Here is an 18,445-nt window from a genome sequence, read left to right as displayed (position 1 = left end):
GCACCCGTTTCCAGATTTTTGCCTAAATGACAACAATTTAGTTTATTGATTAATCATGTATGTTATTCATATGGCAAACATTTGCTGCTTTAAAGCCTAATTATCTTGAGGTTCTGACCTATTTATCTGATCAACTATACCATTTTATAATTGTAAGGTCCAGGAAATTAGGATATGCTGTTTTCTATGTTCTTTTAGAGACACAAAGATTAATTAAATAAATGAGAGCTTAATCAATAATGGAAATAATGATTCGTTTGATCATGTTGCCAGCAGTATATTAATTGCAATATGTTTATTTGCATTTTCTCCAGCTGATGCAAACACAGAAACACTCATATAACTTGCGTCTCTCTTCTCCTCAGTGTGGACCAAACAGTAAAAGCGTGTGATGGATGGGTGGATGCTCCCTCCAGCTGACAGTGATGAAGTAGCTGCTCTCAGGGGCTCATTTAAAACTGAATGTTGTCTCCTTTCCTTAGAACTATAGGAAACACACCCTGGATGCTTCACAGGGGGCGTTGCGTGAAAGCTTCTGGCCGAGTGGAAGATGGATGAGGTAGTTTTACCCAAGTTCTTCCCTTGAGAGAGATTCATGCATGCAATCGGGATGAGTGTATATAATTTAGATTTAGCATAGGTTGTGCACATTGGACCCCAGCATGACTGAATCGCGAGAGGAATGTGGCTTACTTGAGAGGTGTCTTGCAGACCCTGCTCTCCGGAGGCTGCGATGACTTAGTGAGTTAGTTTTCCAGGTGACAGACACATGTCAAGCAGGCACTTGAGGGATATATCTGTTTGCTTTTGTCTTACAGCTGACATGCTGCAGCTGGGTAATGCCTCTCTAAGGCCTCTTTTCGCTCTCTCTGAGCAGTTTGCCAAGTCTTCTTTTTCACCTGCATACAGTATTTCAATCAGGAGAGACTGGTTTAAAGGTTAACAATAATCTATTACAATTGAATATATTCGAAGTACAACGTCTTTGGTGATTGGACTCCATCCTGAAATAGGATAAGCAAGGGGTAGTGATGCTGATATCTGTGAAGGCACAATCCCCCCTGGAGTCCAGACACTGGTGGTGTAGAAGAAGAGAGTTGCCCTAACCTGATGATGAAAGATGAGCAGGACTGATGCTGATTGGAGGAGCCTGGTGAGGAGGAGGGTCACATCGGTTTGAGCTGAAATGACAACTGTCAGCAGCAGTGAGGAGAACATATTTAAAAATTTGTCAACAACGCTGTGATTGGCTTGCAGACTGTACAGAATCTGATTGGTTCTTTTAACGTACACGCCTCCAATCAGCTGCTGGTAGAATTAGAGCCTGAGATTGTGAACGAACAGGAGTGTAAAGGGTGTCTTCCTGACTGAACTTCTGCTTGAGCTTCATTGAGTATTCCCTCCAGAATATTTTTCTTGTCAGGGTCAAAAGAGTTCAGAACCAGTTCTGCAGTTATTTAATGACTAACTGCACACTGCTTATAGCTCAGGCAAAAACAAACAAACAAACACAATTATATGATGTGGTGTAATACATGCTGTGTCAATGTGGACAATGTTGACTCTGTTTTTGTTGTTGCTTGTACGACATTTTATGTTTTCATCCATATGTGTGTGTACTGTCTGTGTGCCTGTAGTAGTTGGGAGTGGGGGGGGGGTTAAAGGGTTAGGGGAGGGGCCGGCCAACTCCTCATCTCAGAGGAGCCTACAGACCTCGGTCTTTGGACGGTCCTCCATTCGTACATTTTTTCTGTTGTTAATGTCTGTCAGTATGTACACATTATGTATGTACTTATGGAAAATAAATTACTTACTTACTTAATTACTTACTTACTGCATGTCATTGTTTTAAATGGCTAAATAATAATAATAATAATAATAATAATAATAATAATAATAATGTACACTTTATTGATCCAAAAGTGGGGAAATTCTTCTCTGCATTTGACCCATCCTTAGTTTTCAAGGAGCAGTGGGCTGCAGTGAAGCACCCAAGAAGCAACTGGGGGTCCAATGTCTTGCTGAAGGACACTCAACATGCAACTATGGGGAGAGCGGGGATCGAACCGGCTATACCTTGTGGTTACGGGACGACTACTCTCCCTACATTTTTTAAACAGCCCTTGTCTTTCATGGCCAATTCTTTTTTTAAAGATAAATTGAAATAATTAAATTAAATGACATTTATTTAGTTTCGCCCAAAATCTAAAATGATTTTGTGTTGGGGGACTTTGTTGACATTATTTCATCTAAAACCAAAACAGCACTACAATAACTTGTCCAATGTTTAGGTAACTACTGAGGAGTAAATGTAAACTGTATGTCCAAGCCTGTACAAACTAGTCTCTGGATAACAAAGTCACCCACCTCTGACAGAAAAAGTTTCACAGTAATAAAACATTGTGCAGCTACTAAACAGATTTGACCAATGGCGATCTCAAAATGTCCAATCTGGTAAGATAAAGTTTGCTACAACCAATTCCCATTGAGGTCATGGGACTTCACTGTAACCCAACAGAGGGAATAAATAAATCACCAGTGTCAACTTTTCAACTTTGGCTGTTTGATCACAGATGGAAAGGTAGATGCTTGAACTGATTGTTCTGACTGAGTAAGTTGTGTGTTTTGGGTGAATGTGGTGCGAGATGAATCATGATCACAGAGATGTGTTAGTAGACATAAGCCACAGTCATGTTAACAAGGTCTACATGTACTCTGCAGCATGGTGGGCTGTCTAATAAAAAGCAGACCTGTGTGTGTGTGAGCTGCATACCTCAGTGAGGAGGTGTGACACTATTTTGCTTATTATTCCCCAATAAACGCAACACACTTCCTGTTTACACACTTCATACCAACAGGAAACTTTGAGGAGAAGCTATATGTCATGTCAGAGGTTTCAATGATGATTATAGCGTTTTAAGTTAGTTATAGTGTGAGCAAGTTAATATTTAATATCAATCAATGTTATAAAAGATGGGCATGCTTCACTAAATCAATCCCTTCTTTGGGCTGTTAATAACTAGCAATCCCATTACAGTCCAACACCCTTACTCTGCCAACATGGCTCTCTGACGCTCTGGTTCCCTTTCACCTTGAGTTTTAGAAGTGTCAGTTTCCACTTGTCACAATATCTTTTCAAAAGTAACTTCTTTATCCACAGGATGGTTTAGGAAACAAAAGCACTAAGTTATGTAGGTTCATGAAAAGACACTAATGACTCATGTGGACTATCTTATTTGTTATACTACATCAGTTGCTCTGAGCATCTAATAATACAAAAATATATTTTCATTGTTTTTGCATCTTTATGTTAAGGAAGGACTCCACCATATCAGTGTGGGACCACACTATCAACTTAAAGGTCTAAACCTGGTAATAAAATGCTAAACAGTGAAGCTAAAACCATCCAGTGATTTATTTTACAGAAGGAACAGGAGGAAGGGGAGGACATGAGTTTCCCTCCCCAGGTAACCTTACCTGTCCCTGAGGAGGAAGCTTTCCTCCTCTCTTGTCCAAGCACCACACACTAGCTTCTCCCTTAGCTGCAGCAATAGTCCTGCAGCACCGCTCCTGCCATTTGTAAGCCCTTTTGTTGTGATACCTACTTGAAATATCAAAGCCAACGAAGCCTTGAATGAGACATCTGAAAACTGAGAATCACCGGTTTTATGTGTCAATGCAGCACACCACCCCCTGTTCAGCATGTCATTCAGACTCCCTTCACCTCTCTCTCCTTCTCTCCCCAGCTAGCGTGCTCTGTGCAGGTATCTGAAAAAGGGAGAGAGGAAAGGAATACATCAGGCGTAGGGTGAGACACAAAAGGTTGACATGATGGGGACCAGAACAATAAGTGGAGTCAGGAAATCAAAGGGTCTAAATTCAGGGAACCAGGTCAGAGGCATTGCCATGCTACTATAGTGCTACACTGTGTGTGTGTGTGTGTGTGTGTGTGTGTTGGGGGGGGGGGGGGGGTTATGTGTGTGTATGTCCAGGCCAATCAGTGCTCTCACAGAGTAGCTATGTGCACCAGATCCTCCTGACTACTTCCTCTGGGTGATTAGACTGACCAGACATCGCCTAAACTGCCTTGTGTGTGTGATTAGGGGTAGATAGTTTAAGGCCTGAGGCTATTCAAAGTTCCTAGCCAGGCTGACATTAGTTTCAAAGTGCGACGTGTGTGTGTGTGTGTGTGTTCCATCTGGGTTTGCCCTCTGTCAAACTCTTCCTCCTCTTACACTGGACCACACAGCGAAAAAAATCGTCATAAAACCCTAGACACAGAGACACACAGACATTGTGTCCTGCGTGTATTTACTTCTCTAGGTTTATTCTCCTTCTTAATGACCATAATAAGACTCTGTGCAAGTTCATCTTTACCTCCGTGACGATGAGCCTACACATAGAATCGCCCTTAAAATTAAAGAAAGCAGCAAAATATGGTGTCTCTTTGTTCAAGCATTCAGGCAATTGCATGTCTCTAGTTTACAACACACATTTTCTAAGTTTTTGAAGGAGGCTCAAGAGGAAGTCATTGGCCTGAGGGTACCACAGATCAATGGGCCTATGATCAGCAAGTCTTGTGTGAGGTCTTTGAGCCAATGGCCCCTTCAAGTTGGAAAATACACGGCCAAAGACATTTTCCAACTCGACCTTGAGACTACAGACCTGAAAAGTGTCAGGACTGCATCTAACGTGGTCGTGGCCCTGATGGTTGCCGTCATGGCTGGTAATTGCTCAGCATGACAAGTCATTCATTACATTGCTCATTCCGCTCTGTCAAAGGTGCCTGCCATCTTTTGTATGTAACACATGTAGAAATATAAGTTGAAGCATTGTGTTTCAAAGAAGCAATCACTCTATTGTATTTACAAAGAAGCGTAAAGGCTCTTTGAGCAAAAAATTAAGTTACTCTGAATCTTTGTAGTCCAAGCTTCTCCTTGCTTTGATTGAGTGCTATGAGTGCATGTTCATCCACGTGAGCGAGCCAGGGGGCATGCTGCTCTGCACTGCTCTCACCGCCACCCAACTGCCAGCATATTCACAGAAGCATCGTTCCCACCCTCCGGTTCCCCTCATGGAAACACTGTTGGCTCTGTCAGTATGTTTGCAGTTGTTCTGTCAGCACTGTTAGCATCGGCTCAGGCGTTGCCATGTTGAGAGCCGTTGAGTGGCAATCAAAATGCTTCCTATCTCGAATCTTGCACTTAGGCAGACCTCACATTCTGGAGGGTCCCCCAACCTAACCCCCAGCACTAAGCAAAACAAGAGTGAACCTCGGATGCAGAGCTTTGGGATTTAAGAGGGTTCAAACTGACATTAAGTTGGCATTCTTTTTACAAGATCAGTAAGTACCAAAAACCTACTTATTAATACTCCTGTGTGTTTTACTGTGTGTTGTTGGTAGTTGCTAGCGATCAGGTTGTTGTGTCTTTGCGACAGTGGCACCAACAACAATACCACTTTAAAATGATTTTGGCTTTCAAGAAATATGGATGGGGATGCAGATCCCGTCTTCCCTTGAAATACTTGGCCTTTCATTGAGTGTCGAACAAAGCTTTAGTTAAGTGTGTGAATAAGCTTTAATTACAACTCTTGGAGTTAAAATGAATCAATAGATCTCCATTTGATCTCCAGTTGATCTTAATTTAAGAGGAACCAGCATCGAGGTATTCACTCAGTTTGCACACTGATAATCCCTCGGTGTTATACCGGCTTTACGTGTGTGTGTGCGCCGGTCTGTGATGTGGTTGCTCCTTCTCTGGGTGTCCCTAATGTCTGCAACACGACCGTCCGCCTCATCTCTGCAGGAAGGAATGGAAGTATGTTGATGTTGAAAGATTTGAGAGGACAAAACAGATTCTGAATGTTACTCAACTGCAGATCAACATTTGTACACAGGCGCACACTCATCAGATCAGGATTAGATTTGGGCGAGCAATCCCAATCATAAAAGAGCATTTCTGAGTCTGCTGACTAAGTTTTGGCTTCTGAGCACTTGAGATCGCAAAAAGGTATTTTGCTATTTTTGAAAGCTGCAACAAGATACTTCAGCACATTCCCACTCACTCCCTGCTTGACCAATACTGATGCTTGGTCTATGGGGAGACTGTGGGTCAGAGGTTAGCAGGTCCGTCTTTCAATCAGAGGATTGGTGGTTCGATCCCTGACTCTGCTCGCCCTAGTCAATGTGTCCTTGAGCAAGACACTTAACTCTGAATTGCTCCCCGTAGAACGGTGTAAGAATGTAAGTCGCTTTGGATAAAGGTGTCAGTGAAATGTAATGAAATCTAACTTTGACTCTTTTATCCCACCCTCCTTGGGATTCCTTGCATCCTACATCATTTTATTTTACTATCTAATAATGATGTAATTGAGTTAGTTTAAAGCCTGATGCGTTGCTATTATACGCCAAGGGGTACTGACAAAGCAGCGCTATTTAGCAAAATTCCACTGTTCCAGCTTTTTTTGTGGACTTTATGTCAAATTGAACGGTATAAAGACACATTCAACTTCGATCATTATGAGCATGAAAATCCCTGTTGATACATAATTCGTCTTGGCGCACACATCCTCCCGATTCTGTTTCTCAAACTAATCCGTTATGTGTTCTCTCATAAATTTAGACTTCAATATATTTCCATTCAGGTTTTGCTGTTTGTAGGAGAGTGTTTGTGTGAGGGTGCATGTCTGCACCTAATGATTTCCTGTTACTTGTTAGTCATTTTAACATTGTTCTGCCTCTTTGAAAGTGATTTGAATGAATTCATTATTAGTTTTTTTGGGTGCCAATAATACACTACCCAGGTTACTTTACCCCCTACAGATGCTGCCAAACTCAATACCCAACAGCTTATTCATTGACTTGCATAAAATGTTCACAGAACTCATCTGGCAAGGCAAAAAGGTTAGAATGAAAATAAGTATACGACAGAAAAGCAAGCAACAAGGAGGACTTGGAGTCCCTAATATAAAGTTCTACTACTGGGCAGCACAAATGCGTTACAATGCGAGTGGGTGAATCCAGAGGCTACAAATGCATGGATTGACATGGACCCGACACATTGTGGATTACTGCCTTTTAAGAACGGTCCCTTCGTAAACTACAGAAGAGCAAAGCTGGAGGTTCAAAATGTTTTCACTTTTGGCTCCCATTTGGAGAAACCCAAATTTCCCCCCCACATGCCAGAACTCTGTGTTTAGGCTCTGGCAGGAGAAGGGGCTGGACCAACTTATCAAACTCTATGAGGGAGAAGCAATGGACTCGTTTGGGAACCTGAAGAACATATATTCACTCCAACAGTCCCATTTCTTTCGCTATTTACAAATAAGACATTATATACACAAAACCTTAGATGCCCCAAACATGTGCTTCCTGGAAGAAATCAACGCATGGCAACGTCAAGGGGTTTGTCAAAATATGGAAACTGATCTTAGACATGGTGGACCCGTCCGGGATGGACTTTGACGTGGCAGATTCAAAACACTAGTACCGATGCTGACTTGATTTGATGATGTAACCTTAATGATGTACTTATGTCAGACTGGTGATGTGTGAATGTGTTATTTGCTGTGGTTTTTCTATTTTCCCCCCCAGTTTTTTGTTGTTCTTCACCCTTTTATTCCTCCTTTCCCTTTGTATCGTATCCTGTTAATTTGTCAAATCTAAATAAATATATATTTAACATTTTAAAATAAAAATAAAAGACTTAACGTGTTATTGGCTGCTTCAACAGTCTATTCAATCATTTAAAGTATATGCAACTTTCTCATGTGTTGTTTTGATATTTCATTAAGCCAAGTATTGCCTCAAGAATTTTTACATTTAATGTTTTGATATTGAGATTAAAATATTTATCTGTGGTATCAAGGGACGCATGATGGCCTGTTGTATGTGCTACAGATATATGTTTCTGTTGGTCAGATAGAAGACAACCAAAGAATAACTCACACCAATAACAAGTTAGCTAGCATTAGCTTAGAACTACAATCACATGAATGAATCATTTATAAGCTATGAACGAGACAAAGGCTGCTCCATCACCTCACAGATAAGTCAGTGGTTGAACTGATCAGGGATCTGATGTATTTGATTGTATGTCTAGAAATAACTGGAGATCTGGAAATCAGACCATGGATGTATTCCTAGCATCAGACAGTGATTAGCTATTTCCACACACTGGTTAGCACATTCTCAGTCCCATCTCTTGAAATATGGTAGATTGGTCAGTGGCCCCTCTAGCTTCTTTTTTGTCATGTAGAGGGTTAAAGTTGGACTGACCAAACTGACATATTTGACATTGACTTTGATCCGCACCTATTTGAAACTGGTGATCTTATCCCAAACTTGTGATGCACAGGTAAATAATGGAAGTTTCTATGTGATCAATGGATAATGAGAGGCTCTTGATGGGCTTGGTTGAGGTCTTATCCCGGAGGTCTGCTCAGTGGGACGGTTTAGACTGCAGTCAGGGTGGTTTGCAGGGTTGCAATTAGTGAAGCAGCAGGGAGGGCCTGTAACTCACATGACTCTGTATGACCATCAAACACTGATCTCGTGGCACATTCAACCTTGCTTCCTTCCTTTTCTTTTTTCCCCTCTATCTTCTTTAGTTAGTTAGTACAAGGCAGAGGTCTACACATCAAATGGTTCTTCATTGATGGTTAATGGTTGATTAAAAATGTGTCCAAACAAACTTCCGGCAAAAGGCAGGGTCTGTACCTTGATGTATCTTGACGGTAATACACGTCTTTGATAACTTCAAAGCCTCCCTCAACAGCTTTGAGAAGCTGGTGAATGAAATACTCTTAACCAAGTAGAGAGATTATAGTTTCAGTCCTTATGTCTGTTATTAACAGGTTATGTCATTTAATAAAATGTTATGAAAATGTTTTCTCCTTACATTATCCTTGCCCAATTCCCTCTGAAAAACTCCACAGTTGACTCGGGGAGACCTGCAGAAGGACATATACTAACCCTAGCCCTAACCCTAACCCCCATGATGTCACCAGACATTTCATTTAACATGCTAATGAGAAGCTGTACTCGGAGGACGTGACACCTGGCAGCTATCACCAGATTGCTACCCATGAAATGCATGACGAAGCTGAAGGTACCGATACGTGCATGTGTTAAAGCTTTTACTGGGATTGCTGGGTCCACGACTGGGATCCAGACTGAAATATTTTGAAAACTGTTGAATGGATCGATGAAACATTAATGTTTCCTGGAGGATGAAGTCTCCTGACTTTGGTGATCCTCTGACTTTTCATCTAGCACCATCATCACGTCGACGTTTTAATTTGTCAAATACTAAGTTGTACTATATTAGGGACGGAATACCGACCAATGCAATAATGCAATGAATCATAATCACTTAGGGAAATTAAGACGTTTTTGAGGGACATGACACGCTTGATCAAAGAGTTTAAAAGCTTTGCACACATATCAAACATGGGGAACATTTAGATATTATAGGGCAAGGGTATTCAATTAGAAGCCCAGTTTGTTATTTTAAATAAAGAAAGACAATGAATAATATCTCAACAATATGTATTGTCAAATTTAAGTTGAACTGAATTAATTATTATGAATATATACTCAAATAATAAATAATGTATCCCTCATTTCAAGTAAAATAAGACTGAATTAATAAAATAAAAGACATTACAGAAAGCTTTGAAAAGATGTGTATCCTAAAATAAAGTATTTAATATTAGAACAATGTATTTAACTGAATTGTACTGCAACTCATTCAAGTGTGAAGTAATGTCATCCAAAAAGCCACGATATCTTCTCATCTTCGGTAAAGATAACTTTTTGTGAATGTGTGGCTATTACTTGTTTCAGCTCTTTCACTTCTCGCTCCTCTCTGTTAACTCTGTTGTCATTGTTGGACAGTGTATTCATGTGTTAGGATTCTGAGCATTTTAGGCTCCTAGCATTATTTTCTATGCCTTCATTTTGAATGTGAGTGGGAACGTTTGCTCAATAGAGTTGGGCTTTGTCTCTTGTAATTTGTGATATTGGGCTATATAAAATAAACTGAATTTTATTTAATTAAAAAATTAAATGATGGGACGGGCTACGTGCATAGTCTGCCTCTGCACTCGTTGCTCATTGCCCAACTAAATACAAATTGTTTGTCAGAGCCCCCTAAAACAGTTCTAAATGAGCATCAGATAAATCTTGCCTTGCTGGCCTATCTACTCTTCTCACCACTCAAAGAGTACTACCATGAAATGTTCCACCTGCCCATAAGCCCAAAGAGGAGAAGATGGGAATAAAATAACTAATGTTTTTACGAGAAAATGAACCACTCTATCTCTGAGACAAATGTGAATGTCCCTCAAGTATGTAATAGGTTATTCTTAATTTTAGTATGCTCTGATAATGGAGTGGCCTTTGGTAAAATCTCCAACTTCAGTTCAAGACAAGTAAAAGCTGAATGCTCTCTGCTGCTTATTATGATGGTAATAACATCATGAAACTCTCTTCAATTTTATTCCTGTCCAAAACTTTGGTTCTTATACTTGTTTAGCCTCAGCAATCTTCTAATCCTTCAGGCGATGAGTATTTGATACTCAACAGATACATTTGTGAATATCAATGTTCAGTGTTACTGTGGTCTCTTCCAAATATACCTGAGCTGGAGCCTACCTCACCTCACAGTTGATTTCTGTGGTTAGGTTATGTGTGTGTGTGTGTGTGTGTGTGTGTAAATGTATGTTTTAAAGGGTGTGGTGGCTTGTTTGAAGTTTTTGCTTGTTGCGTCTGTGTGTGGGAGACAAACTGACAAGACAGACAGAAAGGGATGGACAGATAGACTGCGACAGGCCAAACAACAGGTGTGTCTTTTGAACACGGCCCGCCGCCATACGAAAGCCCTCTTTACCTTTAGCCTGGCTGATTCTTGTTTTCATCAGCAAAAGAAAAGACTTCTCCTCCTCCTTGTCGCTGACTGTCTTTCATCTGTGGGAGAGACAGACAACCCTTCTCTCTGTGCCTTTATGTCTCTCTACTGTCTCTCTTCATTGATGCTCTCATTTCTTTACTTAGTTATGACTAGGCCTGAACTGTACATCAATTTGCCTTGGAGTGTCCTGTTACCTAACATCAGGTATCAGCCAATCAAAGCCCTCCATCTCTGCTATTATAATGTATGATGGAGTTCAATCCCCATAGGGGATCAGTTTATTTTGGTCATACTTATATAGTGGTGGAGGAAGAAATCAGATCTTTTATTTCAGTAAAATAATGAATACCACATTGTTGGAAGACATCCCTCAATATATTTAATTCAATTCAGTGTATTTTTTCATAGCCCAGAATCACAAATTACAAATTTGCCTCAGAGGGCTTTACAATCTGTACACACACTACATCGCTAATATTTGACCTCACATCGGATCCATATTTCCACAATCCATGAAACAGAAGGAGGAAGAGAGGAGGGGCATCAGCAGGGCCAAGGTAGTAGGCAGGGATCAGCAATGGTCGATGACTGTTGAGTCCACATATTCACAGAGATCCGGATCCATCGTTGGCCCAGATCAAGTTGTACTTGACTGGTGGGCAGCAGGACCGATGGCAGGACTCTAGAACATGTGCTAAACTCTATGTTGTCCCACATTGTGCCGTTAGTCTACTATCACATTCCTGGGGCACATACCACCCTGCAGACTTAATGTCTCGCAGAGCTCCTACCCACAATGAGTGGAAACTAAGTCACTTTTAGATGCGGGACAGATTTGGGAAGTGGAGGTGTATCTGTTCAACTCTCGTGAGAATGCACAGAGCTCTCCTTCAAACGTTCCTCACCCAGTTTGTGCCTCCAACGATCATTCTGGTTGCCCCAGAACACACAAGCGTGTCATGGCTCCCGTCCATGGGTCAGCTGCTAGTAGGGATACTGTTGCATGGTACAGGTTGCAAGCTGCAGGGCCCGGTCCTCCACCCCCCGTAAATAGGCAGACGTCTGTAGGCTTAGCCACAGATCAGGAGGACTTGAACAGGTTAGGGCTGGTGCACTCTAGCCAGTGTGTTATGTGGGTGGACGGCCTGTTTTACACCTAAAAGTCTGAACAAAAGCAGAGAAATGTTTCTCTTGATGCATTCTCCCTTCTTCCTCATCAGAATGAGGCAGATGAAGTGTCAGTGCTAAAAGGGAGGAGAAGACCACCTCTTAATTTATCATGATTGCATGAAATAATTAACGAATAAAGTATAATGATTTTAGCATCCAAATGTAACATCGTAAAAGTAATGTCTTTTTTAAGTAAGATTAAGTGAACCTATAGACAAGAAAACTAAACAACAATATGTGAGGTAATTGTATTTAGAAACATTTAAGACGTTTTACAAGATAAGTCAAAGCTAATCACCCAAACAATATACTGATCTTTAACACAGAAATGTAGCTAAGTAACATTATCCTGCTTGGAAACCCAGATCATTTTATTTTTTATTATTTAGTTGTAAAACTTGACTGGTGTTTTCACTGGACTCAGCTGTTTCCTTTTTTATTCAATATTACCAGCCTGGTCTCACCAAATGATATTTGAATAATGCACAAATTTCTACAATCATCATGCTGTTGCTATACATTTTTTGCTTTTAGCATAGGTCACAAGACCCATGTTTAGGCGTGAGGGCGTGCAACATATGGACAAGGAAAAAGAGAGTAAATAAAAGAAACAATAAGCAATTTGTGACTGCATAGAAACGTTCAAATACAAATATATAGATATATAGACAACTTAAATGCAGTTTGAACCACATACCGAATACAACCACTCTACACCCAAACTGGCTGATCCACATATGAATAAATGAAACATTTACAATGCAAATGACATGTCACTGGAGGTCAGCCAATGGAACTGGCACTTATCAGACACACTTATCACCTCACAAAGAAAACAATATTACCAATGTAAATATGCCTGGGGTCATTACACACCGTGGCAGTAGATGTTTCGAGCAAGTGCTCCTGAAGTCAGATGATAGTATTATAATAGTATAATATAGAGTGACAAACTCCCCCTAGGAAGGAGGACAGGGTGATTCAGGGGTATTCCAACAAACATAGGACTTTCACACAGGAAACCACTGTTAGTGTCTAGTTTGATACCAAAAGTAAATCGTTGCAATATTTACATTGATTGCTAATTTACGTATAAAATGTCATTATAACCCACAATACAATCTAAGTTTTGATGAACATAACAAAGTTCCTTTGTTTGAATTCAAAATGTAACAACAGCGTTTGAAACATTAAAGTAACTGTATTTAAAATGATAAACAATATTATGGTGGCAAACATCAGCAGCATGGGCTTTCAGTACATGTGATTTTCTGTGAGCGTGCCCCGCTGGTTAGCTCAGGGCTGCACATTTTTCTGTTCAGCCAGTGTGTTTCCACTGCAGCTGCTGTTTCTGCCTGCTGTCTCCAGATTTTATTGCCTTTTTCTGGGTGGGATTCGTCCAGACTGACAGCAGACAGAGCACACTGAAACAGCAATAACCATTGTGGGGATGTCTGATGAAGAAGGACCCAGAAAACTGGTGCGACTTCACATCAATAAAGGTCATTCATACATGAATACGTACACAAATACGTTTGATGGTGGGGAAGACCAGGATGGCTGACTTCCTCAACGGCTTCCATGCAGTGGCCTTGACTAGTAACACCCCTTCCCCCATCTGTCTTCCAATTGCTACAGCCTGGAGAGATTTAGGACAAGTGTGGCTCAGAGTTAGAATATGTTCAATTCAATTCATTCAGTATATTTTGTACAGCCCAAAATCACAAATTACAAACCCCCCTCAGAGGGCTTTACAATCTGTACACATACGAAATCCTCGACCTTTGACCTCACATCGGATCAGGAAAAACTCCCAAACAAACAGAAAAAAACCTTTTCCAGGAAAAAAAGGTGAGGAAACCCTAAGGAGAGCTACAGAGGATGATTCCTCTCCCCAGATGGACGGAAGCAATATATGCCATGTGTACAGAATGAACAGTGTTACAGAGTTACAACACATTCAATGAATATGACAGAAATTATGAAAAATGAAAAGGAGGCATGGACCATGATCCAGATAGCCACAATCCATGTAAACAAAATAAGGTTGAGAGGAGAGGCGTCAGCAGGGCCATGTCAGGGGGCAGGGCCACGGAGGCAGGAGACATCGTGAAAGAGGCGGGGCCAATGAGGCCAGGCCTTTGAGGCAGGAGGCACAGTGTTGCATGTGGAAGTGTCCTTGGGCAGGAAACTCTAACCCAATTTCTCCCGAAAACTGTCCCATTGTTGTGTGAGTGTGTGTAATGAGCATTAGCTTGGATCCTGATGAGCAGGTGGCGCCTTGTATCACAGCCTCTGCAATCAGTGTTTGACTATGTGTGTGTGAATGGGTGAATGATGACATACATGTCATCATTCACCCATTTACACACAGTGAATGGTTGAATGATGTCCACTGCTTTGAGTGGTCTGAAACTCAAAAAGTGCTTTGAGTGGTCTGAAACTCGAAAAGCTATCTATAAATGCAAATGTATTTGTCATTGCATTATAGCCATCATGAGGTGAACATGAAAGCTTACGACATCAGACTGTATCCTGATATCCCCTTAACAAACATTCATCGTGACCCGCTTTAATGTGAAACATCCAATATATGTACATTGCATGTGCTTGCGCTTTTATCCAAAATGTTACATTCATACACCATAGATACAGCTACAGGGAGCTATTCAGGTTTAAGTGTCTTGCTCAAGGACACAAGGACAAAGGTGGGGATTGAACCTCCAATCCCATGATTGAAAGGCGGACCTTATACAAAAACACTAGTTTGTTGTATTTATGAAATTATAGTACAAGAATAAAGAACTTTATTCACATTTTTACCAACGGACTGCTTAATATCTCACGATATTAAGACACATCTGGTGGGGATCTGCACTCTACTGAGTGCATCTTTCTAGTGTAAGGACTCAGTGACCCTTTAAAAAGGTATGTCAACATATTGTAGACGGGCTCTCTCAGAAGACAAGACTGTGTGAAGGTTCAAAGAAGATCCACCTGCAGCAAAGTTCAAAGTGCTTCCACCTGCCGTTGATCCCACTGTAAGGAAGTTAGAAGGCCGGGCCGGATGCCAAACCACAGGCAGGCGGAGAGCAGCAGATGAGGTGTGTGTTTGGGGCTGAAGGGCTTTGATATGAATCTTCTATACTGGACACACACACACACACACACACTTGGCATGGTCCTTAGTTGGGTTTTTGGTGCATTCATCTAAATATCTCCAAAAATCTGACAAGCACTATTGCTTTAATGCCATGATTGTTCTGAACAAACACAACAACTGCCAACGGTCTATCTGGAAATACATTTATTTAATTATTCAGCAGTGAATGTTATCCAACAATAACTAGAGAGAATTGTTAAGAGATCAAGAGGAGGGACTGCATCGCTCCAGGCTATCACAATGAATATTACGATATAGAGGCAGCTGTTGTACAACACTACAGCTGTTCACGAACCTCAGGCTCAGAATGAGAGGATGTCATCAGAAAAATGAATTGAGCTGGAGATGGTAGCACAGTGGAGCACTGCATCATGTTCACCAGCTTCTGTTTATTCAAAACAGCTGAGGTGTTCTGTTTTATTTTACTCTTCTCATTCTTAGAATAAACTTACAAGTTTCCAAATCATGGCAGACCACTCTAATAAAGCAGCTGCACACCTCCTGCTTTATTCATTCAGTCAGCCAATAACCTTTGCTGAGACCAGTTAGTTATGGCTTGTTTCATATGAAGATCAACATTTCTGTGGAGAAACAAATCGCTGCATTGTTCCCTCTACTCTCTGCTCTTATTTAAATACTTCATTTAATGTTAATTAAGAACCCAGTTCTTCCAAGCTCAGTGCAAAAAAACTTTCAAATGGAAACTTTTCATTTAGCTCTATTGATTTTATAAGACTATGTTCAAGTATTTGCTATTCTTCTTTTAACTGAATGGCTTAGTCTGACATTACTGAAACTATATACATTCTTCTCCTGTGCATAGGCCTCTCTCAAAGAGAGATCATGATCTCAATGAGAGTCCCCGTACAAATAAAATCAAATTAATATCACAATTCAGTGTGAATGGCTGTGATGAGGTACACGGTGGTGTAGTGGTTAGCACTGCCACCTCACAGCAAGTGGGCCCTCTGTGTGGGGTTTACAAGTCTTCCAGTGTCTTCATGCAACCATCACAATGAACGTTTAGTTGACTCCTAAAGCTATATAGATTCATTAACGTTACTTCAATTGGGTTTTTGAGTGTAGTTAATTATGCAGCTATTAGCTCAGAATGTTGCTTGCTTTCATGATGTAAAGGAGCGTCGTATTCTTTGAATTAAAATGTTTTGTTGTATGTAACAACAAAACATGTATGTTGATGGTCAATTTGCTAGCTTTGTAAAATAGTAAACAATGGTAAACTAAAGTTTCAGAAGAGGCAGGTATTGTAAACATCCAAGTCTCGACACTGCTGCCAGTGTTTTTAATGTATACATTTTGGTGAACTTACCCTTTAAATCCCCTCAGTTTTAAGGATGTAAACACTCTATTAATCAGAATACTTATTGTATCTATTATATAATATATATGAACACAAAATAATGAGCTGTCCGTTGAATAATCTAAGATAAATACTTGATACTTGACCCTGTGTTTCTATTGTGAAATTACTGGTTAAAATATCAGTGTACACACACTGATATCACATGTGTTTACCACACGCGTGCGAGTGTGTGTGAGTGTTTGTTTGCGTGTGTGTGTGTGTGTGTGTGCATGCGTGCGTCCATGCGTGTGCGTTTATGTGTGTGTGTGTGTGTGGCCCTATAGCATTCACTCAGTTGCTCTTTTGTTCTCCCCTAATTGATCAGCAGATGGCATTGACAAATGATGAATAGGTTGGACATGGTACCCCTCTCACTCTAAACACACACACGCACACACACACACACACACACACACACACACACACACGCACACACAGCAGCGCCCCTCTTGGTGTCATCACTCTTGTCCTACAAGACTCCTAACACCCCAGTGGCATGGGAGAGTGAGCGCATCAAACCACAGAAGAACAGCCCTCCTCGCTTCACTGAGACAGAGAGACTACACAAAGGCATGAGAGAGAGAGAGAGAGAGAGAACGAGGAAGAGGAGATTCCTTACATAGCTTCCCATTTGTATGCACGGCTGCCGTCAGAGAAATGAAGGTATCCCCAGATATCCCATCCCACCCTGTCCTTTCATGTGGCATTCAAAGGCAGCTCTTTCCTCTTTGGGCCTATTGAGATGCCACCACCTGTAACTGGATGCAAAGTTTCTCTCTTTTGTCCTCGCTCGCTCTCTCCCTCTTTGCCTCGCTCGCTCGCTCTCTCTTTCTCTCTCTCTTACACACACACACACACACACACTGTGGGATAACGTGAGTAAATGAAAGAGGGAGTCAATGAGTGAATAGCTTCACATCAGCCTCTGACACACTACACTACGCAAGAAAGCTGAAGATAACAATTAATTTCTATAGCAAAACCAACTGCAGTGATTCACTTTAGGAAATGTGGCTCATTTTGTAGTTTTGACTTTCATTTATATTGCTTAATAACATTGTCCTCACCAAATCAGCTATCTGGTAACACAGGGACGAGAAACACACGATCAAATGATCCGATAGATCTTAGTCAAAAGTGATGTCACTTAAAATCCATTAAACTCCCTCAACGCTCAGAAATACTGCAAATAATTGTTGCAGCATTCCGTTAAATTCCTCAAATTAAGATCCTTTATTTACGGCATTTTCTAGGGGAATTTTTCCTTTGTACCCAATTGACAGTCACTATTTGTTGGGGGGGTGGGTTATTTAATGGAGAGCCAGTGTAAAGAAATCAAGATTGGAGTAACATGAAACCAGTTCAAGTAACTGGTCAAAAGCAAGTTTCTGGACCAAAGGCCCTCAGCAGGACTCAAGCCACGGAAACTTTTGTTCATGGCCGGAGTCTTTTGTATTAGACCCCCGGCCACCTGGAAAGGAAAGTATTTTAAAAACCTTGGCATTGAATGTTAAAATTCCTAGCCATCGAACTAAATCCTGGGTTTTGCAGTCGAAAAGGTATACAGGGTGGCGATAGGGTGGACCGATCCTGTCTTTAAGAATCAGAATCAGCTTTTACAACAAAGACATTGGGTTTACACTGCTGTCAATGTGCATAAATGCACAGAAATAGACATTCAGCTAAAAACAAGGAAAAGAAAGCTGGTTAAACATGAACACAAACTACGATGTAATAATTGCAATTATTACATTTAAAAAAATACATTTTGAAAACAAGAAGACAACAGTAAATTGGTGCACAATGGAAAGAGTACTAGAATGAATATGATATGAT

The sequence above is a fragment of the Pseudoliparis swirei genome, chromosome 4 (assembly GCF_029220125.1).
Source record: "Pseudoliparis swirei isolate HS2019 ecotype Mariana Trench chromosome 4, NWPU_hadal_v1, whole genome shotgun sequence".
NCBI classification, from domain to species: Eukaryota; Metazoa; Chordata; class Actinopteri; order Perciformes; family Liparidae; genus Pseudoliparis; species Pseudoliparis swirei.
This window is presented reverse-complemented; position numbering follows the sequence as displayed.